Below are 9,301 nucleotides of genomic sequence, written 5' to 3'. Positions count from 1 at the left end.
TATAATATAAACTAGTTTCCAATATTTAAGTTTTTTTCCAATTTCTCAATATTATAAACTATTAAGAGTTCTGTGCCAGAGATGGGGATGAAGACCAGATACGTATTTCTAACTATAAATACAGTACCACAACATGGAAAAACCATTCTGAACTCAGGAGGCAGACCATGGTTTGTGATCCATACTTTGCCAACCCTTCGTGTAGACCAAGTAGAAAGAGAAACAAGCAGGTCAAAAGTATAATGCTAACAGATGGGATTTGGGTCTCTGGACCTAGAAAACATTTTGTCTGTTTTCCCATTTAGCCCCGATTTTGCGTTGTGCACTGTCTAGGGGCGTGATAAAGTCAGTTCATATTTTCAGGAGGCACAAAGTGGACGCTGCCCCAGTGGCCTGTCCCATGTCACAAATCTAAGCCTAAGTCGGCCTGGTCTGTCCAGAAAACCTAACTTAAACCGATCACAATGCTCCAGTTCAGTTTACCTAGCTTACCTTGCCCGAGAAAATAGGATCTGCTCACCTTCGAAGGTAATTCCTGACCTCCTAGCCAATCATGCCATTCCTGCCTTGCCTCTTCTAGTCCCTATAAAAATAGCACTTGCCCAAAATCTCTCAGGAAGGGCGCTCTGCTGCTTGCCAGGCACTGGGCTCCACCAACCTATGGACTGTTCTTCCTTGAAAAAAGAACATCAAACTCATTACCAAGTTGTATTATTTTTGTCATTTGACAGCAAGACATACATCACAAGTACGTGTTTCTAATCAAGTAGATTGGGAAGTCAGAGCTGGATTTAAATTTTGCTTCCACTGGACATGGAGCCATCTTAGACAAGTTACTTCTTTGAGCCTTATTTTCCTCATCTGTAAAGTGGGACTGATAATCCTTCCTCATAGGATTTTTGGAGGGTTGAATAAAACGAGGTAATGTGCGAATTGTCACTAGTGTAAAGCTTCACACAAAGTGGGAGCTCAGTAGGTGGGTTAGTATATTATTGTAAAAGAAGTGAAATCAGATTTGTCTGTAATCAGTAAGATCTTGGTACTGACACCTGAATATGCCACCCTAGTATATCTCTGACATATTGAGTTACTTTGAGCTGATTTTTTTTTTTTGAAAACTGCAAACACAGCAGAAGCTCTGAGAACAGAGTAGAAGTTACCTTTTTGTAAGGGAAATCTACATTCATAAAGAAAATTTACATTAGAAAGGGGACTTCTACCCGAAAGAGAGCTTTACCAGATAAAACTTTTAAACCTGAGACTTATCTGCCAGCAGGGAAATTTTTGCTGACTAAACATTTCCTTCTCTCACCTTCCTGTAAATTACCTTTTCCCCACCCCCTACTCCCCAAATCTTTCCTTTGTATTTAGCTGAGGATGGTATTTAAAGTAGTGGCTTGGTCCATCTCAGAAAGTTTTACCCTTTTTTTTTCCCCTGGTTATCTCCAGTTGTATACATGCAGCATAGTGTTAATAAACTGTTTTTCTCTTGTTAATCTGTTTTTAACCAAGAACTCAGAAAGGTAGAGAGAAAATCTGTTTTCCTCTCCTACACTGCAAAAGGGTATGAAAAGAAAAGCCTCTAATGAGAGAGGGCGATGGCCTGAATTGAGTTACTAATAGGGGAAATGGATGGAAATAAGTGAATTTAAGGAGTATTAAGGAGGTAAATACTTTATTTGGGGGGGTTTCCAAAATCACTGCAGATGGTGACTGCAGCCATGAAATTAAAAGATGCTTACTCCTTGGAAGGAAAGTTATGACCAACCTAGACAGCATATTAAAAAGCAGAGACATCACTTTGCCAACAAAGGTCTGTCTAATCAAAGCTATGGTTTTTCCAGTAGTCCTATATGGATGTGAGAGTTGGACTGGGAAGAAAGCTGCGTGCCGAAGAATTGATGCTTTTGAACTGTGGTGTTGGAGAAGACTCTTGAGAGTCCCTTGGACTGCAAGGAGATCCAACCAGTCCATCCTAAAGGAAATCAGTCAGTCCTGAATATTCATTGGAAAGACTGATGCTGAAGCTCCAGTACTTTGGCCACCTGATGTGAAGAGCTGACTCATTTGAAAAGACCCTGATGCTGGGAATGATTGAAGGCAGGAGGAGAAGGGGACGACAGGATAATATGGTTGGATGGTGTCACCAACTCGATGGACATGAGTTTAGGTAGGCTCTGGGAGTTGGTGATGGACAGGGAGGCCTGGCATGCTGCAGTCCATGGGGTCGCAAAGAGTCAGACATGACAGCAACTGAACTGAACTGAACTGAGGAGGTAAAGTTGAGAGAACTTGGCACTAGATTTGAGGGCTGCAGGGAAGAAAGGAGTTAAGATGGCATTCAGGTCCTGACCTGGGCAACTGGCTAGCTGGAGGTGCCATTTAAGCCTAACCTGTTTTTCTGATTGGGAAGCCATTTCACTGCCACTTAGATGCCCCTTCATTGCTATTGCTCTGCCACCTTACTCATCTACCCCTCAGGTGGTTGCCTACTGAATGCTGCCAGTTTGGGTGTGATGTTTTGGTTCTGTCTGGCCCAGATGCATTAGGTTGGAGGAAGGAGAAGCCAGACATCAGAGAAATTGGATTACCTGATGAGAGAACCCACAGAAACTTTCTTTAAAAAAAAAATGGGAAGAATTTCCCTGGTGGTCCAGGGGCTAAAACTCCGGGCTACCCCTGCAAGGGGACCAGGTTTGATCCCTTATTAAGGAACCAGAAACCACAATGCTGCAACTAAGAGTTCATATGCCACAACTAAAGATCCTGCATGCTGCAACTGCCACAACTAAAAGAGATTCTGCATGCTGCAACTAAGACTAGACGCAGCCAAATAAATAAATATTAAGGAACAAAAGAAAGAAAAAAGGGAATGATCAAATCAGCATTATGGGCTGATCTCCAATCAACATGGAGAATCTCTTTGGAGCCCAGAGAGGAAAGTGAGTCCTGAGACCAGCAGTGGTGTGCAGGAAGAAAGGCTGTTGGCTCCTTACCGCTGTGATTCTCAACTAGTGGGCTGTGTGGGAAGGTGTGCGTGAGAAATCCTAGAGGAGTCTTTTCTCCTTTCGGTAAGAAACACCACCATAGGGTCGAGCACAGCAGCACAGCTGAAGCCAAGGGGTAATTCAGATTTAAAACTGACAGAAATATTGTCAAAGAAGGAATGTTGGCAGGATTGAATATTTTATCAGAGGTAAGACTCGACAATATATAGAAGGAAAATGCCTATAGGTTTGAACCACATGTTTATATTGCATCATGGAAAAAAAGCAGAAAGAGTATAAGAGCTCCAAGAAAAATAAGACTGTATAGTTATGGATAAAGTAGGCATCAATGTTGACTCTATGTGGAAACTTTTTTTTCTTTTAAACTCAATATTTCCCATTTCTTGTTTTATCTATATCTGATTCCAGTATAAAAATACAAACTAATAAGACTCATTGGAAATGACACCAACAGCACAGGTGAAGAAAGTAAAGATAGATAAATTGGATAACATCAAAATAAAAATTTTGCATCAGAAGACACAATTAAAAGAGTGAAAAGGTAACCTATGGAATCTGAGAAAATATTTGTGAATCATGTTTCTGATAAGTACTCAGAATAGTATCCAGAATATATGGATAACTCTTTAAACTCAACAACAAAAACCCTGCAATCTGAAAAGAAGCAAAGGACTTGAATAAACATTTATTCTAAGAAGATAAACAAATGGCCAATGAGCACACAAACAGCTGCTCAACACCATTAATCATTAGGGAAATGCAAATCAAAACCACAGTGAGATAACACACTGCACCCACTGAAATGGTTAGTAACAAAAGAACAGAACAAATGTTGGCAAGAGTGTGGAGAAATTGGAACTCCTCTTCCTTATTGGTGGGAATATAAAATCATGAAGCCACTATGGAAAACAGTATGGTGATTCCTCAAGAAACTAAATATAAAATGACCATACAATCCAGCAAGTCTATTTCTGGGTATAAACACACACAAAAAAATGAAAGCAGGGTTTGAAGAGATATTTTACATCCATGTAAAGCCACCCAAGTGTCCGTCAACAGATGAAAAGAGACACAAGATGTGTTATATACACAATGGTATATCTTTCAGCTGTGAAAAGGAAGGAAATTCTAACATATGCTTCAATATGGACAAACTTTTGAGGACATAAGTGAATCAGCTAGTCACAAAAGGACAGATATTGTACAATTCTACTTATATGAGATAACTAGAGTAGTCAAATTCATATAGGCAGTAAGTAAAATAGTAATCGAGAGGATTAGAGAACGGGAAGTTGGAAATGGGTACACAGGTTGGGGTTTGCAAGTTGAAAGAGTTCTGGAGATTGGTTGTACAACGATGTTAATATACTAACACTACTGAATGGTACACTTAACAAATAATTAAGATACACAATTTTATTTTATGTATATTTTGCCACAATTTAAAGAAATAGTGACAGGACCCTAAGTGGTCTAGAGTGGCAGTGGTTTTGCTCTAACTGTGGTGAAGTAACAAAGCAGGAGGGAAGAAAGCTGAAAGAAAACTCCAGTGAAAGGATTATAGCTGATGGAAGCTGTCCAAAGGCATGTGGGTGATGAATTTGAGAAAAAAATTTCCAACTGAAATAAAGGTGAAGAAGGAATTCATAGGGCCTGGACTCCATCTCAGGCCTGTCCATGCTGGTCGTGCTCGGCTGCCTCTCCAGTGGACTCTGAACTCTCTGCTTAGTGCCTGTGGGAACGATAATGGAAGGATAAGACCCCCTCCAGACAGGGGAATCTTGAAGATCACATCTAGGTTACTCACTGCCTAAGAGGAAGCATACCGTAATCACCCCTGTCTCTGGACAGGTCATAAACTCTTTCCGTATCTATCAGGATGTAATCACAGGCTTATCAATTATTAACTGGTTGGAATGTAACTGCAGGCTTATTGATTATAGACTGTTTGAACACATAACACGTACACATGGGGTAGGTGGTGGGTTTGGACACGTACACATGGGGTAGGTGGTGGGTTTGGACACATACGCATGGGTTATAAAGGATTTTCACAAGTGCTGGACGGGGTCCTTGGCTAAGAGGAGACTCTGCCTTGGGCCCGCCGACGTAATAAACTGCACTGCACTCTCTGCATTGTCCTTCTGAGTGAGTCTGTTTCCCGGAAAGCGTGGCTATAACATTTGGTGCATTGGCCGGGAAACTCCTCACTTTGAGGAGACAGGTCGCATTTGAGGCCACCCCGAGGCTTTGTGGCTTGAATCTCCTAGAAGGGGGAAGGTGCCTCGCCCCTCTGGAAGAATTCAGCCTTTCAAAGCCCGGTTTCTTCGCTTTGGCAGGTAGTGAAGGGCAGCAGGGAACTGAGCGCTCAGGTGAGGAGGAGCCCACCCAGCAGGGTGGAAGAGGGGGCCTAATCACCCCCCTGGGAGGGACTAGAAGGAGCGGGGACCCACAGGAGCCTGGAATAGGCAGGTGGCGATTGCTTGGTACACAGGTCGACGAGCGTGCTAGGGTTTAGGAAGGAAATTTGTGAAGGACATTTAGGAGGTGTGTCCACGCCGTCTCGGGGAAAATTATTACCAAGCGATCTCCAGGGGATTTTTAGGATAGGAAACTGGTCCTTGTATGCTCGTATTCTGCCCTCCCCTAGGAGGTGTCCCGTCTGCTGTGCAATTCTTGACCCCCTCGGAATTGTTAGGCTAGAAGAAGGGGGAAACAGAAGTGAGTATGAATTGGCTTTTCCGGAGATGGCCTGGGACATGAGATATTTAACCCATCTGTGTTTTCATCCGCACCTGATCAAGCCCACCAAGGCAGAATGGACTTTAAGGGAGAAACAGTCTCGGACCATGTGATGTTCTGGTTCAGCTATGCTGACTGGCAGGTGAAGACACGCCGATCCCCCTTCTCCCTCTGGGGTCTGGCAGGTAAGGCTCTTCTCACCTCAATTAGGAAGGAGGCAGAATGGCAATTTAAGTGTCACTGAGTGGAAATAGCAGAAGTACATAGAGTACTGAGAACTTCGTAGACAGAACGAAAAGGAAAAGTACAAGAAGGTCTGAGAAGGTAAGCAAGATGGGGGAAAGTGAATCTAAGGCAACTGTATTGGAGTGCATGATTAAAAATTTAAAGAAGGGATTAGGAGGAGACTATGGGGTGAAGATGAAGCCTAACTGCCTCCACATACTCTGTGAGGTCGAATGGCCCCCTATGGGAGCAGGATGGCCACCAGAGAATACCATGAACTTAAAAATAGTGGAAGCAATCTACACAGTGGTCACAGGAGAGCCAGGACACCTGGATCAATATCCATCTATTGACTCATGCATGGCCTGTGTTAGCTTGAAACCCTCCTACTTGGACAAGGTTCTGTATCCAGAAGGGAAAGGGAAAAATATTAAGGGCACAAAAATTGACTGATGATAAAAAAGGAAATTCTACAGGATTTGGACGGGGATGACCTGACCCCTCCCCCATGCTGGATAATGACATGCCTGCCTCCCAGTGCTTCACCAGGACCGGAGGCCGCCTTAATGCCCGATCCAGGGCCAGGTGAAGTTTCTGCAACAGCCACTGCTCCTCCGCCAGCTTTCCCGGAGTTTGTAGAGCCGCCGTTTGGGCAGGCTCCGATCCCGGTGACAGAAGCCTCTGGCCAACACTTCCAGGATCCGGCTCCACCCGAACCGCCCAAGCTATACCCGCCTCTCCCGGTGAGTACTGACAAGAGGGGGAGGGAGACGTTGGAATTAAGCAGAGACCGCGCTCTGCCAGAGAGCCGGAGGGAAAGAAAGAGAACAGACAAGAGAATTATAGTGCAAGCTGCTGCTCTGGGAAAGTCTATCTCGGGCCCTCCAGAAAACCTCATCTGCCCCAGGGACAGGACAGTCCTTCAGCCGGTCCCAAGGGAGGCCCTGGGCCGGTTACAGCCAAACCAGTGTGCCTGGCGCCGAGCTTTCGGCCACTGGAAGAATGAATGCCCTAAGGCAAGGAAGGAAGAGGAAGCTCCCTCAGTTGTGGGGCTTGCTGACCTGGAAATTAACTCTAGGGCTGCCAGGGCTCAGAGATATCAGGTCCCTGAGAGCCCATGGTAACCGTAAAAGTGGGGGACCAAAACATTGACTTCGTGGTGGATACAGGAGAACTGTCGGTGGTAACAAAACCTGTGGCACCTCTGTCCAAAAAGACTACCGCTGTAACTGGAGTATGGGGAGAAGAGATGATTAAATCGTTTTGCCAGCCCAGAAAATGTCAGATGGGGGGGGGGCACCAAGTGATTCATGAATTCCTCTACATTCCTGAGTGCCCAGTACCCCTGTTGGGAAGAGACTTGCTCTCCAAACTAGGAGCACCAGTGACTTTCTCCCCTGAGGAGAGGCTCACCTTCTGGATGGACCCTATGACTTATTTGCCCTCTCTCTCAATACCAACCCAAGATGAGTGGAGGTTGCATGAGCCTCTGAAGGCAGAACCGGGTGGGCCAGAAGAGCATGAGGGAGCTAACTCAATTATTCCCTGAGGTCTGGGTGGAAGACAACCCCCCCTGCCCCCCAGGCTGGCTGAACATCACGCCCCAGTGATAATGGAACTCAAACCAGGCACCATCCTGGTTAGAGGGTGCCAGTACCCGCTATGGATGGAGGCCTGAACCGGCATATTGCCCCACATCAATAGATTGAAACAAGCAGGCATTCTAGTAGAGTGCCAGTCGGCTTGGAATACGCCAATGCTGCCAGTCAACAGGGAAGGAGGACAGGACTGTAGGCCTGTACAAGATCTCAGGCTAGTCAACCAGGCCACTGTGACTTTACACCCCACTGTTCCAAACCCCTATACCTTACTTAGCCTCCTCCCACCGAGGACTAAAGTTTACACTTGCGTAGATCTCAAGGATGCCTTCTGCATACGCCTCACCCCAGCGTCACAGCCCATCTTTGCCTTTGAATGGGAAGATCCAGTGGGGAGCACCAAACAACAGCTCATCTGGACTCCCCCACAAGGGTTTAAAAACTTCCCAGCCATCTTTGGGGAAGCCTTGGCCTCTGATCTGGACTCATTCCATCCAGAAGAGTATGGATGTCAGCTCCTACAATAGGGGGATGACCTGCTGCTGGCTACCTGAGACCAAGGAAAAATGCTGGAAAGGGACAAATGCACTGCTCCAGCTGTTGATGGAAGCAGGTTACCGGGTGTCGAAGAAGAAGGCACAGATCTACAAAGAGGAGGCCCAGAGTTCTGAGATGGTGGAATGAACCAACCAGACACTTTAAGAGACTCTCCAAGTGGATCAGAGAGACTGACTGCTCCTGAGTGGACTTGCTTCCAATGGCTCTGCTCAGACTCAGGATGACCCCACAGTCCCAAGGCTATTCTCCGCACAAAATTGTGTATGGGAGGCCTCCTCCCATAATAAAACAGGTGTCAACAAATTTGCCTCAGGTAAGGGGGGATAGGATTTCACAGCAGATGGAACTGGGTAAGATAATAAATCGGGTAACTAAGTTTGTACAAGAAAGGGTGCCGTTCCCCCTTGGGGAACAGATTCATGAGTTTACACTTGGTGACCAAGTATGGGTCACAGATTAGAAACATGATTTGCTAGCCCTTTGGTGAAAGGGCCCTTATGTTATTCTAACTACCCCTACTGCAGTTAAAGTTGCAGGTATTGTCCCTTGATCCATCACACCAGAGCTAAGAAGGCATACCACGCTGACCCGGAGGACGCCAAGTGGACCACCCAGAAGGACCCCACCAACCCACTGGGAACCAAGATCATTCTAAAGAGAAAGAAGAGAACGAGATCCCGGACGAGCCCTCTACAGGATGGAGCTGGGTAAACGACTCCTGCTGCTCGGCCTCATCAACGCAATTCTGAACCTGACCAGTGTTCCTGCACAGAACAACGTCTTCATCTTGTGGGCACATTCTTACACGAACTTCCACAACTCCTCCAACTGTTGGGTATGTGGGGCCATGCCCCTGTCAGTAATGGACGGACTCCCCTGGTGGGTATCACCACTCCGTTATGGGGACTTTATACCACTGTGTTCCTTCTTAGAGCAACAGAAAGGAACTTTTCTCTCTCTCACCAATCATAACCTTTCTTTGCTCTCCTGGTGTAAGAAGAAGCCATCAATGGGCCAGGGACATAGGGTTACATTTAACATGAACACCAGCCTTACGGAAGTAACAAAGGCTTATACCTCATATATGAAAAATAAAAAGGAAAAGGGTTCTCTTACAAAAGGGGGACAGGCCTCCCGGTACCTTGAGCAATACTACCAGGTCTGGGATGA

This window comes from Cervus canadensis, chromosome 23, assembly GCF_019320065.1.
Source record: "Cervus canadensis isolate Bull #8, Minnesota chromosome 23, ASM1932006v1, whole genome shotgun sequence".
NCBI classification, from domain to species: Eukaryota; Metazoa; Chordata; class Mammalia; order Artiodactyla; family Cervidae; genus Cervus; species Cervus canadensis.
This window is presented reverse-complemented; position numbering follows the sequence as displayed.